Below are 16,629 nucleotides of genomic sequence, written 5' to 3' on the forward strand. Positions count from 1 at the left end.
CCCTACCTCATCCTGCTCTCCCCAATTTGAGGGGCTGATGGAAACATGACTAGTTTTTCAATCAACTCTTGTAGATCAGTAAGCAAACATTGCCAGGTAAAATCATGTCAAGCATGTCTTTCTTTCTCTCTTTCTTTCACTTTCTTTCTTTTTTCTTCTTTCCTTCCTTCTTTCTTTATTTGTTTGTTTCTTTTCCTTCCTTTATTTTTATTAACCAGGGAATTCTTTACCGGCCTAGCTCTCTTACCTGCCAGCATATTTCATTTTTATTATGATGTTCAACTTTTCCACTTGTCTTCAGTGGATGGATGCCACCACACAGAAACCCTTTTCTTTTCTTTTTTTTCCCCCGGAGCTGAGGACCGAACCCAGGGCCTTGCGCTTGCTAAGCAAGTGCTCTACCACTGAGCTAAATCCCCAACCCTTTTCTTGATTCCTTACTTTCCCTCCTCCTTACATCATACATCAGCAAGTCACCTCCTTTTCTTCTTTAGCACATTCCCTGAACTTGAACATATCATCCAATCTCCCTTGTGCTACATTAGGAGAATGGAGATAAAGTTCTACATTCAAAAGCATGATTTTTGAAAAACAAAGTCTGTGCCATTTAACTTGTAAACTACACCTAAATAAAACACACACAAAAACAAACCAGATAACACATCTTCGAGAATCCCTGCACTCCACAGTTGCACTGTTTCAGCACGGGCTTCTTCCTTGTGGTTCGTTACCAATACTCACTTGGCTTGATCATTTGTGTTAGGTATTAATATTAACAAACTATAAAGGCATTCCATACATGAAATATTAGAATTTTACAAGCCCGAAGTCCTACACATAGGTGTTTTTCCTTAAAATAGTTTGTTTCATTAACATCTAAATTTCATTTAATTTTCTACTAATATCTTCATTGCGTGCTTCAATTCACTTTTAATTAAATAGGCAATATTGATAATAATTTGGGCCGATTTAATATGATCCAAAAGTGTGTCTAGGGAAGTTTTAATAAAAAAAAAATACCTCTATGATTATCTCAACTTTACAAAAAGAAGAAGTAAGGATCATGGCACTGTTGAAAATGTCTAGAGTTTTAAATGTTCCCTATCTAGAAAAGGAAGTAGATAAGATCTTTTTCAAACTTAGTGTTACTATATTTTACTTGGCTAAACATAAAACAACTAAACCCATGAGAAATAATGTCCTGCTTCTAATGATTTTTCCTTGAAAGTAAACAGAACAATTGTAACCGAGCTCCTGATTATGAGGTAGCAAGTTTAGTGAAAATGGACCTGGAATGTGGTAGAACCATGGTTGACCTAAAAACCTTGATTCTGCAAATGCAGAATGCCAGAAGCAATAGCCGAGGGACCACAAGCAGTCGTGCCTGGTCTTCAAATGGAAGTCACTCCTTTATTATATGTTGCTTTTATTTTTCAGTGGTTCTTAGCCTTCCTAATGGTGCAACCCTTTAATACAGTTCCTCAAGTTGGTGTGGCTGCCAACCATGAATTAGTTTTTCTTGCTACTTTGTAACTGTAATTTCACCTGTTATGAATTATAATGTAGATATCTATGATTGTCAATGGTCTTAGGGGACCTTTGTGAAAGGGTCATTTGACCTCCCATTGGTCATGTGAACCACAGGTTAAGAACTGGTGCTCTAACCCATTTACTCCCTCACTCTTTCAAATTCATAGCCTCTTGCTCTTCATTGTCATATGTATAACAATTATTGTATATACATAATACATGAATACACACACACACACACACACACACACACATTCTTAAATACATAAGTACAACCTTAGTCTGTTACTTGTATGTAGATTTTCAGGGCTGACCATTGGTATTGGATTACCAGTCATGCTCTTCCCTAGAGAAGACTATTTCTCTCACTCCCAGCATTCCTTAGTGGACTGAAGGTTTCTGTCTATGGAGGCCTCCTAGGCTTTTCCCATTTCTTGTTCAGGCTGTGTTGAGACAGGGAAGTCACTTTCTTTTTGTTTTCCTTCCACTTTTACTGAAAATATTTTTCCTCACATAATTTATACTGTAACTACGGTTTTCCCTCTCTCTATTCCTCCCAGTTTCTTCCCTCCCACCCAGATTCATCCCATTTCTGTCTCTCATTAGAAAACAAGCAGACTTCTAAAGGACAATAGTTATAGTAATATAATATAATAAGACAAAACCAAAACTAGCATATTAAAATAGGGCAAAGTAAGCAAAGAAAAGAGCCAAAGAAAAGTACAAGAAACAGATATAAAGAACAGAAACTAACTTGTTCACATGCTCAGGAAACCAATTAAAACACTAAATTAGAAACCATAAAAGTGTACACAAATGGCCTAGTCTTAGTTAAGGCTTCTATTAGAAGAAATCAGAACAAGAATCTAAGCAGGGATAGAACCCAGAGGCAGGAGGCAAAGCAGAGGCCACTGAGGAGTGCTGCTTAATAGCTTCCTTCCCCTGGCTTGCTCCACTTAACTTCTTCTTCCGCTTTTTTAAAATTGGATATTTTTTATTTACATTTCAAATGTTCTTCCCTTTTCCAGTTTCCCGGACATAAGCACCCTATTCCATGCCCCTACTCTTCTTCTACAAGGGTGTTCCCCTCCCCATCATTCTCCTTTCCAGTCCCCCTCCCCGACATTCCCCTACAATGGGGTGTTCAGCCTTGGCAGGACCAAGGGCTTCTCCTTCAATTGGTGCCCAACAAGGCCATCCTCTGCTACATAGGCAGTTGGAACCATGGGTCAGTCAAGGTATAGTCTTTAGGTAGTGGTTTAGTCCCTGGGAGCTCTGGTTGGTTGGCATTGTTGTTCTTATGGGGTTGCAAGTCTCTTCAGCTCTTTTAATCCTTTCTCTAATTCCTCCATTAGGGACCCTGTTCAGTTCAGTGGTTTGCTGCTAGCATTCACCTCTGTATTTCACATGCTCTGGCTGTGTCTCTCAGCATGAACCTTTTAGCTTCATCAATCTTATCTAGTTTTAGTGGCTGTATATATATGGGGCACATGTGGGGCAGGCTCTGGATAGCCGTTCCTTCAGTCTCTGCTCCAAACTTTGCCTCCATTTCCCCTCCTAGGAATATTTTTGTTCCCCCTTTTAAGAAGGAGTGAAGCATCCACACTTTAATCATCCTTCTTCTTGAGCTTCATGTGGGTGTAGATTGTATCTTAGGAAATTCGAGCTTTTAGGCTACTGTCCACTTATCAGTGTGTTTTTCTGTGATTGGGTTACTTCACTCAGGATGATATTTTCTAGTTCAATCCATTTGCCTATGAATTTCATGAAGTCACTGTTTTTGATAGCTAAGTAGTACTTCATTGTGTAGATGTACCACATTTTCTGTATCCATTCCTCTGTTGAAGGGCATCTGGGTACTTTCCAGCTTCTTGCTATATAAATAAGGCTGCTATGAACATAGTGGAGCATGTGTCTTTGTTGTATGTTGGAACATCTTTTGGGTATATGCTCAGGAGAGGTATAGCTGGGTCCACAGGTAGTGCAATGTCCAATTTTCTGAGGAACCTCCAGACTGATTTCCAGAATGGTTGTACCAGCTTGCAATCCTACCAACAATGGAGGAGTGTTCCTCTTTCTCCACATCCTTGACAGCATCTGTTGTCATCTGAGTTTTTGATCTTAGCCATTCTCACTGGTGTGAGGTGGAATCTCAGGGTTGTTTTGATTTGCATTTCTCTGATGACTAAGGATGTTGAACATTTCTTTAGGTACTTCTCAGCCATTCGATATTCCTCAGCTGTGAATTCTTTGTTTAGCTCTGTACCTCATTTTTAATAGGGTTATTTGGCTCTTTGGTGTCTAACTTCTTGAGTTCTTTGTATATTTTAGATATTAGCCCTCTATCAGACATAGGATTAGTAAAGATCTTTTCCCAATCCGTTGGTTGCCATTTTGTCCTAATAACAGTGTCCTTTGCCTTACAGAAACTTTGCAATTTTATGAGGTCTCATTGGTCTATTCTTGATCTTAGAGCGTAAGCTATTGGTGTTTTGTTCAGGAAATTTTCCCCGGTGTCCATGTGATTGAGACTCTTCACCACACTTTCTTCTATTAGTTTGAGTGTATCTGGTTTGATGTGGAGGTCCTTGACCCACTTGGACTTAAGCTATGTACAGGGAAATAAGAATGGATTGATTTGCATTCTTCTACATGCTGACCTCCAGTTGAACCAGCACCATTTCTTGAAAATGCTTTTTTCCACTGGATGGTTTTAGCTTCTTTGTCAAAGATCAAGTGACCATTGGTGTGTGGGTTCATTTTTGAGTCTTCAGTTCTATTCCATTGATCTACCTGCCTGTCTCTGTACCAATACCATACAGTTTTTATAACTATTGCTCTGTAATACTGCTTGAGGTCAGGGATGTAGGCTTTCTGTCATTTTTGTTGAGATTGAAGACCAGCTTAGTCAGTGGTGATCTGATAAGCTGCATGGGATTATTTCTATTATCTTCCTGTATCTGTTGAGACCTGTTTTGTGATCAATTATATGGTCAATTTTGGAGAAGGTACCATAGGAGCTGAGAAGAAGGTATATTCTTTTGTTGTAGGATGAAATGTTCTATAAATATCTGTTAAGTACATTTGCTTCATAAATTCTTTTAGTTTCTCTATGTCTCTCTTTAATTTCTGTTTCCATGATCTGTCCATTGATGAGAGTTGAAATCTCCTACTATTATTGTGTGAGGTGCAATGTGTGCTTTGAGCTTTAGTAAGGTTTCTTTTATGACCTAGCCCTTGCATTTGGATCACAGATATTCAGAATTAAGAGTTCATCTTGGTGAATTTTTCCTTTGATGAATAGTAAGTGTCCTTCTTTATCTTTTTTGATTATTTTTGTTGAAAGTGGGTTTTATTTGATATTAGAATGGCTTTTTCCTCTTGTTTCTTCGGACCATTTGTTTGGAACGTTGTTTCCAGCCTTTTACTCTGAGGTAGTGTCTGTCTCTGTCTCTGAGGTGTGTTTCCTATAGGCAGCAAAATGCTGGGTCCTCTTTATGCATCCAGTCTTTATGTCCAGTCTATGTCTTTTTATTGGGGAATTGAGTTCATTGATGTTAAGAGATATTAAGGAATAATGATTATTGCTTCCGGTTATTTTCATTTAGAGATGGAGTTATTTTTGTGTATCTCTCTTCTATTGGTTTCGTTGCAAGGAGATTACTTTCTTGCTTTTTCTAGGGTATAGTTTCCCTTCTTGTGTTGGAGTTTTCCATCTATTATCCTTTGTAGGACTGGATTTGTGGAAAGATATTGTGTAAATTTGGTTTTGTCATGGAATATCTTGGTTTCTCCTTCTATGTTAAATGAGAATTTTGCTGGATATAGTAGCCTGGGCTGGCATTTGTGTTCTCTTAGGGTCTGTATGACATCTGTCCAGGATCTTCTGGATTTCATAGTCTCTGGTGAGAAGTCTGGTGTGATTCTTATAGGTCAGCTTTTATATGTTACTTGACCTTTTTCCCCTTACTGCTTTTAATATTTTTTCTTTGTTTTGTGCATTTGGTGTTTTGACTATTATGTGACAGGCGGAGTTTCTTTTCTGGTCCAATCTCTTTAGAGTTCTCTATGCTTCTTGTATGTTTATGGGCATCTCTTTCTTTAGGTTAGGAAGTTTTCTTCTATAATTTTGTTGAAGATATTTACTGGCCCTTTAAGTTGGGAATCTTTGTTTTCTTCTATACTTGTTATCCTTAGGTTTGGTCTTCTCATTGTGTCCTGGATTTCCTGGATGTTTTGGGCTAGGAGCTTTTTGAATTTTACATTATCTTTGATGGTTGTGTCAATGTTTCCTATGGTATCTTCTGCCCCTGAGATTCTCTCGTCTATCTCTTGTATTCTGTTGGTAATGCTTACATCTATGACGCCTGATCTCTTCCCGAGGTTTTCTATCTCTAGGGTTGTCTCCCTTTGTGCTTTCTTTATTATTTCTATTTCCATTTTTAAATCCTAGATGGTTTTGTTCAATTCTGTCACCTGTTGGGTTGTGTTTTCCTGTAATTCTTTATGGAATTTTTGTGTTTCCTCTTTAAGGGCTTCTACTTGTTTACTTGAGTTGTCCTGTATTTCTTTAAGGGAGTTATTTATGTCCTTCTTAAAGTCCTTTATCATCATCATAAAATATCTTTCTTCCCCTGTGTGTTTGGATATCCAGTATTTGCTTTGGTGAGAGAGCTGGGGTCTGATGATGCCAAATAGTCTTGGTTTCTGTTGCTTAGATTCTTGGGCTTGTCTCTCACCATCAGGTTGCCTCTAGTGTTAACTTGTCTTGCTGTCTCTGACAGTGGCTTGACCCTCTTGTAGGCCCGTGTGTCAGCACTATTGTAGACTTTTGTTGTTGTTGTTTTGTTTTTTTAAGCCGGATCTGGGAACAGATAGCTCTGCTCTCAGGTGTGTAGGCACTCCTGGCAACTGGCTTTCAGCTCTCAGTGCAGGCAGAAACCCAAAGGGTCCTGCCTCTGACTGCTCCTAGGTCCCTGTGCCTGAGGGTACAGATGGCACTAGGCAATTTCCTCTTGAGTCGGGAATGCAGGAATGAGTCTCCTCTGAGTTCTCAGGAACTTCTAAGGGTCCAGCTCTCTCCTCCACGGGATTTGGGTGCAGGCACCACCCACAATGGGCTGCCCCCTACATTGATCACTAATTGAGAAAATGCCTTACAGCTGAATCTCGTGGAGGCATTTCCTCAAGGGAGGTTTCTTTCGCTCTGATGGCTCTAGCTTTTATTAAGTTGACACACAAAACCAGCCAGTACAACTGAACCCTTGTCAATTTGACACACACCCATACACACACACACACACACACACACACACACACACACACACACACCACAAATTCACATCCTTACTTTCTTATGCATCTTTAAGATCTAAATAACTTTTAAAGTCCCACAGTCTTTCTAAATTCAAACACATTAAAATTTCAGGCCCTTTAAAATATCCAAACTCCTTTAAAATCCAAAGTCTTTTACAATTCAAAGTCTTTTAACTGGGTTGCAATAAAAATACTTTCTTACTTCAAGAGGGGAAAATCAGGACACAGTCACAATTAAACCAAAGTAAAATCAAACTCCCATTGCCCAATTTTTGGAATCCATTACAATCTTCTGACCTCCTCCTAAGGGCTTAGGTCACTTCTCCACCTCTGCCCTCTGTAGCACACAGTTTGTCTGCTAAGCTCCATCTGCCCCATCCCCTCCACTGCTACTGCTGTTCTTGGTGGTGATCCAATGGTGCCGTAATCTTCAAAATGCTGGGCTTTTCTGATGCAACTAAGGCTGCACTTTCACAATAGCCTCTCATAGGGTCTCTTCATGGTGCCAAGCCTCAACTTCTCTGCATGATCTCTTGAGTCCTGGGCCTTCAACTGCCACTAGGGCTGCACCTTCACTAATGGCCTCCCCTGGCCTCTCAGAGCGTCAAGCCTCAGCTGCTCTCCAAGACCCCCTCATGCCCTCAAAACCAGCACCATCCGAGTGACTCTTACACAATACCAAGTCCAGCTACCAGCACGAGGTATAACCTTGACTGTCCCTGGAACACAGCTTCTCTGTGCTCTTAGAACACACTTCCTAGAAGATTTCACCTAAGTGATGCTGGTCTTTTCTTAGTCACCATAATTTCTTAGCTCCAGCTAACCAGCATCAATTGTTTCAGTCTCATAAAGGTTTCACTTTAGTAGTTCTGGTATCTTGTTAATCACAGCTGACTGTTCAGACCCAGCAAACCAGAGCCACAGAATCTTAAATCAAAACAGCAATGGCCCTAAAAGACTCTTTAATTTTCCCTCTGAAACTTCACAAGCCAGGCCTCCATCTTCTGCACTGCTGTCTACATTCTTCTCTTCCAAGCTCCTACAGAACATCCTACAGACCCTTAACCCTCAATGGCTCTTCTAGTCCAACATTCCAAAGTCTTTCCACAATAATTTTTTTTCAAAAGAGAGAAATGAAAGGAGAGCCTTGACATGTCATTAGGAGACAAAGAACTTCCAAAGAATGCCACTGAGTTCATTTTCCATGGGCCATCTACTGTTGGGCATGTGGCCTACCCTACCCTTAAGCATACTTTGCTTCCCCAGTGAGAATCCCTTGGAGAAAACTACATTTCCATTTGCAAGGGGTTATTAATTGAAGACTGGATTAGGAGTGGGGCTGTGTGTCCATTCTCTTGTCAAGTCTAGGACCCCATATGGGCCCTGTGCATGCTGCTCAGTCTCTTTGAATTCACGTGTGCCTCAATCATGTTGATTTAGATTTAGAGAGCTTGGTTTTCTTGGTGTCCTCCATCGTGCCTGGCTCTTACGTTTGTCCCACCACCTCCTTGGCAGGGTTCTCTGAGCCCCAAGGTATGAATGGAGCCATCCCATTTACAAGCAAGTGTTCCAAGATCTCGCACTCTCTCCACATTATCTGACTGTGAGTCTATATTCCTCCATGATAGCTGAGCCAAGGCGCTGCTGATCTATGACAGCAGAATCCATAGCAGTCATTTTATTGCTATGTTTCGGTTTGGGTTTTGTTTTTTGTTTTTTGTTTTTTGTTTTTTTGGTTTTTTTTTTTGTTTTTTTTTTAGAAAAGTAGTATTTGGTTTTACCCTAGGAGCCTGGGTTCCATCTCATGGAGTGGTACTTAAGTCAAATCTGATATTGGCTGGTTACTCCCACAGGTTTGTGCCATCATCGCAATATCTCGCAAGCAGGATAGATTGTAGATCAAAGTGTTAGTGGCTGGATTTGGTGCCTATGTTTCTCTTTTGGCAGAGTGCAGAGTTCCTCCACAAACGATGCTAGCATGTACTGGTGTGGTCGCTATGTAGGCACTAGTTCAATTCCTCCATGTTCCATGAGTTGTGTGGGTTCTGTCTTCAGCAGTGGGACCTTGCTGTCAGTTTGTGGAGAGCAACCTATATAGTCTTGGCAGTAGCTTTGTTTGTTTGGAGTTCCCATAGGACTCCTTTAGCCAACGATTCAATTAAATGTAACCCAGTCCTGGCACTGAAACTTAATTAGGTGACAAAAGTTGCCTGTTGCATATAATTTTAAAAAACACAGTTGCTCCAGCTAGGTGCCTGGACTAGCAGCCGCTCGACTGCTGTTTACTCACTCCCCACAGATAGCTAACGCTTTCCCGAGTTCCCGGCTATGCTCAGAGAACAGCCGCTGCCATGTTGCTGGTTAGTGTTCTCCCCCACAGAGCCGCCAGTTCCTCCTTGCCCGGTGCTGTCAACGGCCGTCTCACTCAAGCTCCCTTTAGTCCTGAAGAAGGAAAACACTAGAGATTTTATATTTTAAAACTGAACAGATAACTCAAAGGCTGATCTAAGAGTATCCTGTCCCATCCTCCTTAGCCTCTGCAGGTGGCTACGGAAGCAACAAATTATCAGTGCCTCCAGAGACCTATGTGCCTGCAGCTTCTTATCCACTCCACTGCCGGTCCGAATCCCAGTCCTCCATCAGTCCCCTTCTCTTCCTGTCTAGCCTGGAAATTCCTCCTTATATCTTGCCCAGTGATTAGCTTCTGCTGTCTTTTTTGACCCAATCAAGAGACAATTAGGGAATCTCTGCCTACAGTGGTCCAGGTGAGGCTTTCTCCCCTGTTATTTGGCAATTTCATTTGGTTCATTTTCATACATGTATATATTTTAGGAAACTTCTACTGTATTAAGTTTCTATACTGTCCCACAAATGGCCCTTAATTTTAGCCATCTCTCCCAGTATTCCCTCCTCTTCCTCCTCTTTCGTCCCCCTCCTCCTCATTCAGTCCCCCTGTTCCAGCCCTGCTCCCCAGCCCCTGCCATCCATCCATAACTATCTATTCTATTTCCATTTCTAGGGAGATCCGTCAGCCCCCTCCCAGTGCCTTACTCTACACCTAGCCTCTGTCTCTATAGATAGTCGCTGTCTTAATGCTAGCATCTCCTGGTGCATCCATCCTGAGCTTAGAACGCCGCGGCAAATACTTTTGGAAGAAGAAATATGGATTTAGCTTACAGTTCTCAAGCACCAACACAAGGCACTGGAATTAGCTTTTGGAATTAGCCTTAGACAGTAGAATACAAGAGAGACGAGCCTTGTGTCCAGAAAGATGGAAAGAAAGAGAAGAGTCTTAAAAAGCTGCACTTACCTTATGACAGCTCATTCTGTGGTAACCAATCTAGTACCCCAGAAGCTAACTTCGCTCTGTGACCTGTTCACTTTTCCCAAGCGTCATTGTCATTAGCTCTCACTAAGTAGTATGTAATCGCATTTCCCTACTAATGCGTATATGCTTCTATCTTTTCATTATCTCTCTGTCCTTACCACTTGCCACTCACAGGCTTTAGTGACTCCAGTGAGACTGTAGATGGATGCCCACGTATAACATATCTAGGTGTTTTAAAGTTACAAATAAGAATAATAATTTGTTAAATAAAATTTGTTTGGGGCTGCAAGATGTCTCAGATGTTGAAGATGCTTGCTGTTAGCTAATGCTTACAAACTAAATTCGATCCCCTTGACCCTTCTGGTAGAAGTGACTCCTGAAAGGTGCCCTCGAACCTCCACATGTGGGTCAAGGTACATGCATACATACATGCACATGCACATGCCAAACACACACCATAAACAAAAAAATTAATTTGAAATGTTTAAATATGTCCCACCTTCCTTACCATGTATAACTTTACATGTTTTAAGCAAATGCGTTATAAGGCTAGGTGTTAGGAAATATATCAAAGATGTTGCTATTAAATGTCTGGATGTTGTCTTGATGGCTCCTCTCTGTTTGGAAGAATCCTAAAGCATGTGATTCACGAGCCTTCAAGAAAGAGTAAGCTACAAAGTGTGGGTTCTGTATACTTCAGTTACCTTGACTACTGGTTTTCCCTAAGCATGTCTCTGATGGTTATGTATGTGTTGGCTGATTTTGGGTGGCAGTTTGACTGGGCTGGGGATGCCCAGATGACAGTAAAAATATTAGTTATTGGTGTGCACGTAAGACTGTTTCTGGAAGTGGTTAGTATGAGAGTTGGTAGAGTGAATAAAGAAACCTATACCATTGTGGTTGCATATGCTTTCCTACTATCGGGAAATCCCCTAGGATCCCTACCATACGCATTATGCCTTCTAGAGAGTAAGCGTCCTCCCTCCCTCTATCCTTTTAGTAACTGATGGTCCAGCTCACCAAAGAGGGTAAGAAAGTCGAAGGAAATGGAAATGCTCCACAACGTAGCAGCATCTGGTTCCAGCTCAAGACTTCAGCCTCATTTAATCAGCCAAGGATCTGTATACAGGAGCTGTAGTGTGCAGGGGGCAGAGAGGGTTGGGGGACACAGGGGATGGGGGAGGGGAGTGAGAACATAACCCAGGGCCATCTGAGTTATTAGGCAAGCACTCTGCCACTGTACCATTTCCAACCCTGAGACAGTGACCTTAATTAGAATTTCCTAGATGTGTAGAATCCTGGACTTTGCACATTTTATTAAAATGATAGGACAAATCTGTCCCTTTTTTCTCAAACATTTTCAAAGAAATTATTTGTATTTAAAGCAGAATCTATAATATTAGCATATAATATGTAAATATATAGCAATAAATACGAATGAGAAAATCCTCACTTTTCACTCTTCAATGTTTTTCTTTTAGGTCTGTGTGTAGAAAGAAGTGTGATGGAACTAAACGTCGACATTCAACAAAATCACAACGTGCAACGGGTCTCAAGTGGGACGTTTATTAAGAGGGAGGGGGTAAAGGGGTACAGAGACTGCCTCTGGGTGGAGGAAGGGGGAAAAGAGCAGGAGAAGAGGCGAGGCCTTTTTAGAAGGGCTATAGCGCATGAGCAGGAAGCTGTGAGACAGTCGACCACAGAAGGTGTCTGTCACCTCTGGGCAGCTAGTGATGACATGTCCTGTTGTCACCGGTCCCTTGGGGTTGACCATGGATGTGTCTGTTGGTCCTATTGTAGCCAAGTCCCTAGAGCTGGTCGCAGGGATGCCTGAAGACCAGCAGAGTCAACCTAGTAGAGCAGAGGCTAGAGACCAGCTTACTGTGAGACTGGCTCTGAACTGCTTCTGATGACTGACTGGATGATAGTTTTGGAGACTTCTGTCAGTCCTATTGTGTTTGGGCCTGTGTTGAGGCAGCATGGCTCTGACTGGAGGAGTTGGTAGGGGGAAAACTTCCTGCCTCGATGGAAACTAAAGAGATAAAGGATGAGATCAGAATTCCAACATGCCTTCTGAGGGTATAGATACCCAATGATACAGACCAGTAGCTCTCAACCTTCCCAGTGCTTCAACCCTGTAATACAGTTTCTCCTGTTGCGTTGACCTCCAACCATAAATTATTTCATTGCTACTTCATAACTCTAATTTTGCTAGTTGTGACTCATAATATAATTATCTGTGTTTTCTGATAGGTCTTATGTGACCCCTGTGAAAGGGTCATTTTGATGCACAGGTTGAGAACCTCTGAGAGACTTCCCACAAGGCCCGGCCTCTTAAAGTTTTTGGAACCTGTAGCAATAGCATGACCTCTTTGGAGACTGGCCAAGCCTTTAACACCTGGGCCTTTTGGGAGCCAATAAGATAAAAACTATAGCAACACTGAGTGGAGCATGGTGGTGTATGTCTTAAATCCTAACATTTGGGAGACAGAGACAGGTAGATCTCTGTTTGAGGCCAACATAGACTACATAGTGAGTTCCAGGACAACCGGGAGTTCATAGGAATACCCTGTCTCAAAAACAAGACAACAGCAATAGAAAGACAGAATGCCTGATTACCTTCTGAGGATCTGCAAATTCAGAGTGTAGCAAGTTGCCCAACTACAAGGTAGTTACATGGCAAGCCCTTGGTCTAAACCCTGGAGTCCTGGGCTGCTGTGAGCTCTCCATGGGAGCCGCATTCACATATTACAACTCACTGCTGGCAGACGTGAATGCAGCCTGTGCTATGGGAGAGCATGCGGAGAAGCTTGAGCCTACTTTCTCAAGGCCTCAACCTGCATCTGTTCCTTCCATTTGTATCCTCTGGCTGTGACACATTCCAGCCACAGAGACAACTGCATCCTGGGTTTTGTGAATCTTCCTACTATGTCAGCAAGCCTGGAGGCTAGGCTTAGAGATACCTGATAAAAACCTGTGCGTGAGTTTAAAACTGAAACATGCATATCTGCCTGTGGTATGTTGCTCCCTTTCTTCAGGGTATCGCAGACTGTGCTGTTCATATCGGTAAAGTAATGGGGTGCAGCTTAGAGATTCTATTGATCACTCTCCATGCTGAGGCACCATGGCCAAAGCAACTTACAGAAGAAAGGATGAATTGCAGACTTACCGTTTCAGACGCTGGAGTCTACCATCATCATGGCAGACAGCATGGCAGCAGACAGACAGATGTGGCACTGGAGCAATAGCATGATGCAGAGAGAGCGAACTGGGAATCGCATGGGCTTCTGAAACCTCATAGTCCACCCACTGTGGCACGCCTGTGACAATGCCATACCTCCTAATCCTTTCCAAAGAGTCCCACCAGCTGGGGACCACGTACTCAAATATCTGAGCCTAGGGAGCCATTCTCATTCATACTTCTACGGAAGTCTACTGCCAAGTATTGTCCACCAAAGAAACTTTGTCTAATAAGTAATACAGTTTAGGATGTTTAGAATGCTAATAAATTCATCAATTGGAACGGGGAAAATTCATTTTTTTTCAATCATTACTACTACTACTACTATTACTACACACACACACACACACACACACACACACACACACACATCTTTTACTGATACAAAAGCCAAGACTATGGCTAAGAGTTCCAAAATAGTAACATTAGTATGATTAGAATGAGCATAAACAATTAACAATCGGAAACTATTATCTAAAGCAACTTGTCTGCTATTGATTGAAAAAAAATCTTGATGGAAACATTTTTTTATTTCTTTTCCAGAACCCAAATCATTCTAAGAACTCACCTCCTACATGCCTAGTATTTGATATTTAATCTCCAGATCTCGTTAGAGAAATTTGTCAGCACGGCAGATACAATCTTAAAGGAAGCTCAAAAAGACTTCATAGAGAGAAAAAAAGAACAACAAAAACAACATACAATTCTTTGAAGACATTCTCTAAAGGAACATTAATGAGATATATGAAATTAATATGTATAGATAGATATAAATGAAATTCAATGATTTGGAAAACCACCCAAGATGGTTATGGAAAATATGTTTGTTATTTCTTCAAGATGATATGTAGTGGTTCTCACATATATCCTGTACCCATAGGAAAAAGTTAGGTAGAATCATGATGCAACATGTGGCAGATATTGGAATCACAAACCTGAGTCAGTGTGCTGAGTTATAGCTTATATAATGGCTTCATAGGAAAGTGGCACATAGAATTTAAAATATAATTAAAGAAAAATTTAACTGCCCTGAAGAGATAGCCCCGTGGTTAAAGAGCACTTGCTGGTCATCCAAAGGACCTGGATTTGCCTCCCAGCACCCATGTTGAGACATTCGCAATTTCCTGTAACTCCAGTTCCAGGACCCAACACTCTTTTCTGATCTCTGCTGAAATCCATACATACATGGCACAGGTACCAATGAAAATAAAAACATTAAACTTAAATAATTTATTCTGACAGTTGTTATTACAAGTCAAGCAATTTATGTGTGTGAGTTTCTCCATGTCACTCATCATATAATACCCCCTTGATACTCGAATCAACTCCTTTTCTAGAAAGCATTCAATAATGTTTTTGAGACATTCAATAAAATTTTGAGATAGGCTCTATATAGTCCAGGCTGACCTCAAATTTCGTAGGTAGTTTAAAATGGTCTTTAACTTCTGGTCCTCCTCACTCCACCTCCCAAATGCTACCATTCCACATACCAGCACCATGCTTAGTGCTTAACAAGTACATTGTGATTACTATTGTAAAGAAGGGGAAAGTGAAGGTAAGGAAGGACCGCTTGTAAAAACAATCACTGAGTACTAGTCCATTACCTCCCCCAGTATCCAAAAGCAAGTTTTCCCAGGTTCTCTATTCTTACTTCTATCCAGGCATTCAAAGTATGGTGTGTCTAAACAAGGATAAGAGTTGATCTGTGTGGGTTATGTACTCGAAGACTCTCTGACATCCACGATTCTCTTTACCTGTCTCAGCCTTACAATGCTTACCTTCTTCTTCTTCTTGGATTAGATGGAATCCCTAAACTTGATACCTACTGGATTTACAGAGCTCAAGATCATTCAGAACCAAACAGCCATTCATTTCAGAGACAGACTACAATGGAAAAAAAAACTGTGATGATCTGTAAGAATGGCAAAAATCTCTTCACTGATCTACCAATCTTCTTCCTGTCCTCAGCTAAGCTCAGCAGAGTATTGTCACAGCATTTCAGTCACTTGAATTTTAGTGAAAAATCTTAGCTCTAAATCTGGGTGTGGTAGTGCGTCACTCAAAAAGCTGAGACAGAATGATCATGAATTTGAGGCCAGTCTAACCTATGTAATAGACTCTGCCTCAAAAGCAAACCAAACCAAACGAACAAACGTCTCTAAGGATTATATGCAAAACATGTAGTACCTGTCTACATCATACTAAATTTTTTTCATGTGTTAACTCTCTGGTGAACTAATTCTTCAGTTCTCAAAACCAAAGCCACTTTTTTTCTGAAGGATGACCACAAACGGTTCAACTAGTAAAGAAAACAAGACGTTTATAACATCTGGAAGGAAGCATTCCAGACAAGCAAATGCAGCAACACAGGGGCACATGTGCTCCTTACATTCGTGGGAGAACTTTGACTGTTCTTTGAGACTAGAAGGTACTGCAGGTTTTCACTCTTACTGTAACGGGATCATGTGTGCTGTTACGTCAGGGAGATACCTAAAGGAGCAACAGGCAATGTTACACAACAAGATTTCGGAAGCTATAGCAATTATCTAGGTGAGAGAAGTGGGACTGGGAACACGATGTTAATGTTACGGTCCGAGAATCGCCAAAGGATGATACCCCAGACTCAAATATTATGCAACCGCAAAGAGTGTTTATTCAGCAAAATTCGGCATACAAGGGCCTCCCCATTTAGGAATGGAGACCCCAGTGTGTACTCTGCAGGGTCAATTTAAAGCCCTGTTAGAGTGGGAGTGTCTTTTATCTTTCTTTTTTTTTTCTCGATTAGTTGGCTCTCTCTCCAGGAATATGAGTCCTTTGTGATTGGTTAGGGCTCTAGGGACTTTCCAGGGTGGTAAGACATCCTTGGATTGCCTGTCTGCACTGTGGTTGGCTGACCATGGGTTCCTGAATCTGGGTTCTCATTTCTGGGAAACAGAAACAGGCCTAGTCTCCCCAACTGCCAGTTTACAGCCTGTCATGGAGTCATCCCAGCTCTGGCTAACTCAGTCTCCTCACTAATAGTGGATATGCTAAAGTCTCAAATGTAGGGTGTGTTGACGATTTAAATAAGCGAGACGGCTAGCGGGTAACTGTAGGGTACAAGGAAAGAAATCAAGATTTTTTTTCCCCTCAAGAAAGTCTGTAAAGTTTGACTGGATCAATCGAAAGGGTACAGTTGTTATTTACTGTGATGCGAATGAATGCAAAAACAACA

This window comes from Rattus norvegicus, chromosome 11 (assembly GCF_036323735.1).
Source record: "Rattus norvegicus strain BN/NHsdMcwi chromosome 11, GRCr8, whole genome shotgun sequence".
Taxonomy (NCBI): domain Eukaryota; kingdom Metazoa; phylum Chordata; class Mammalia; order Rodentia; family Muridae; genus Rattus; species Rattus norvegicus.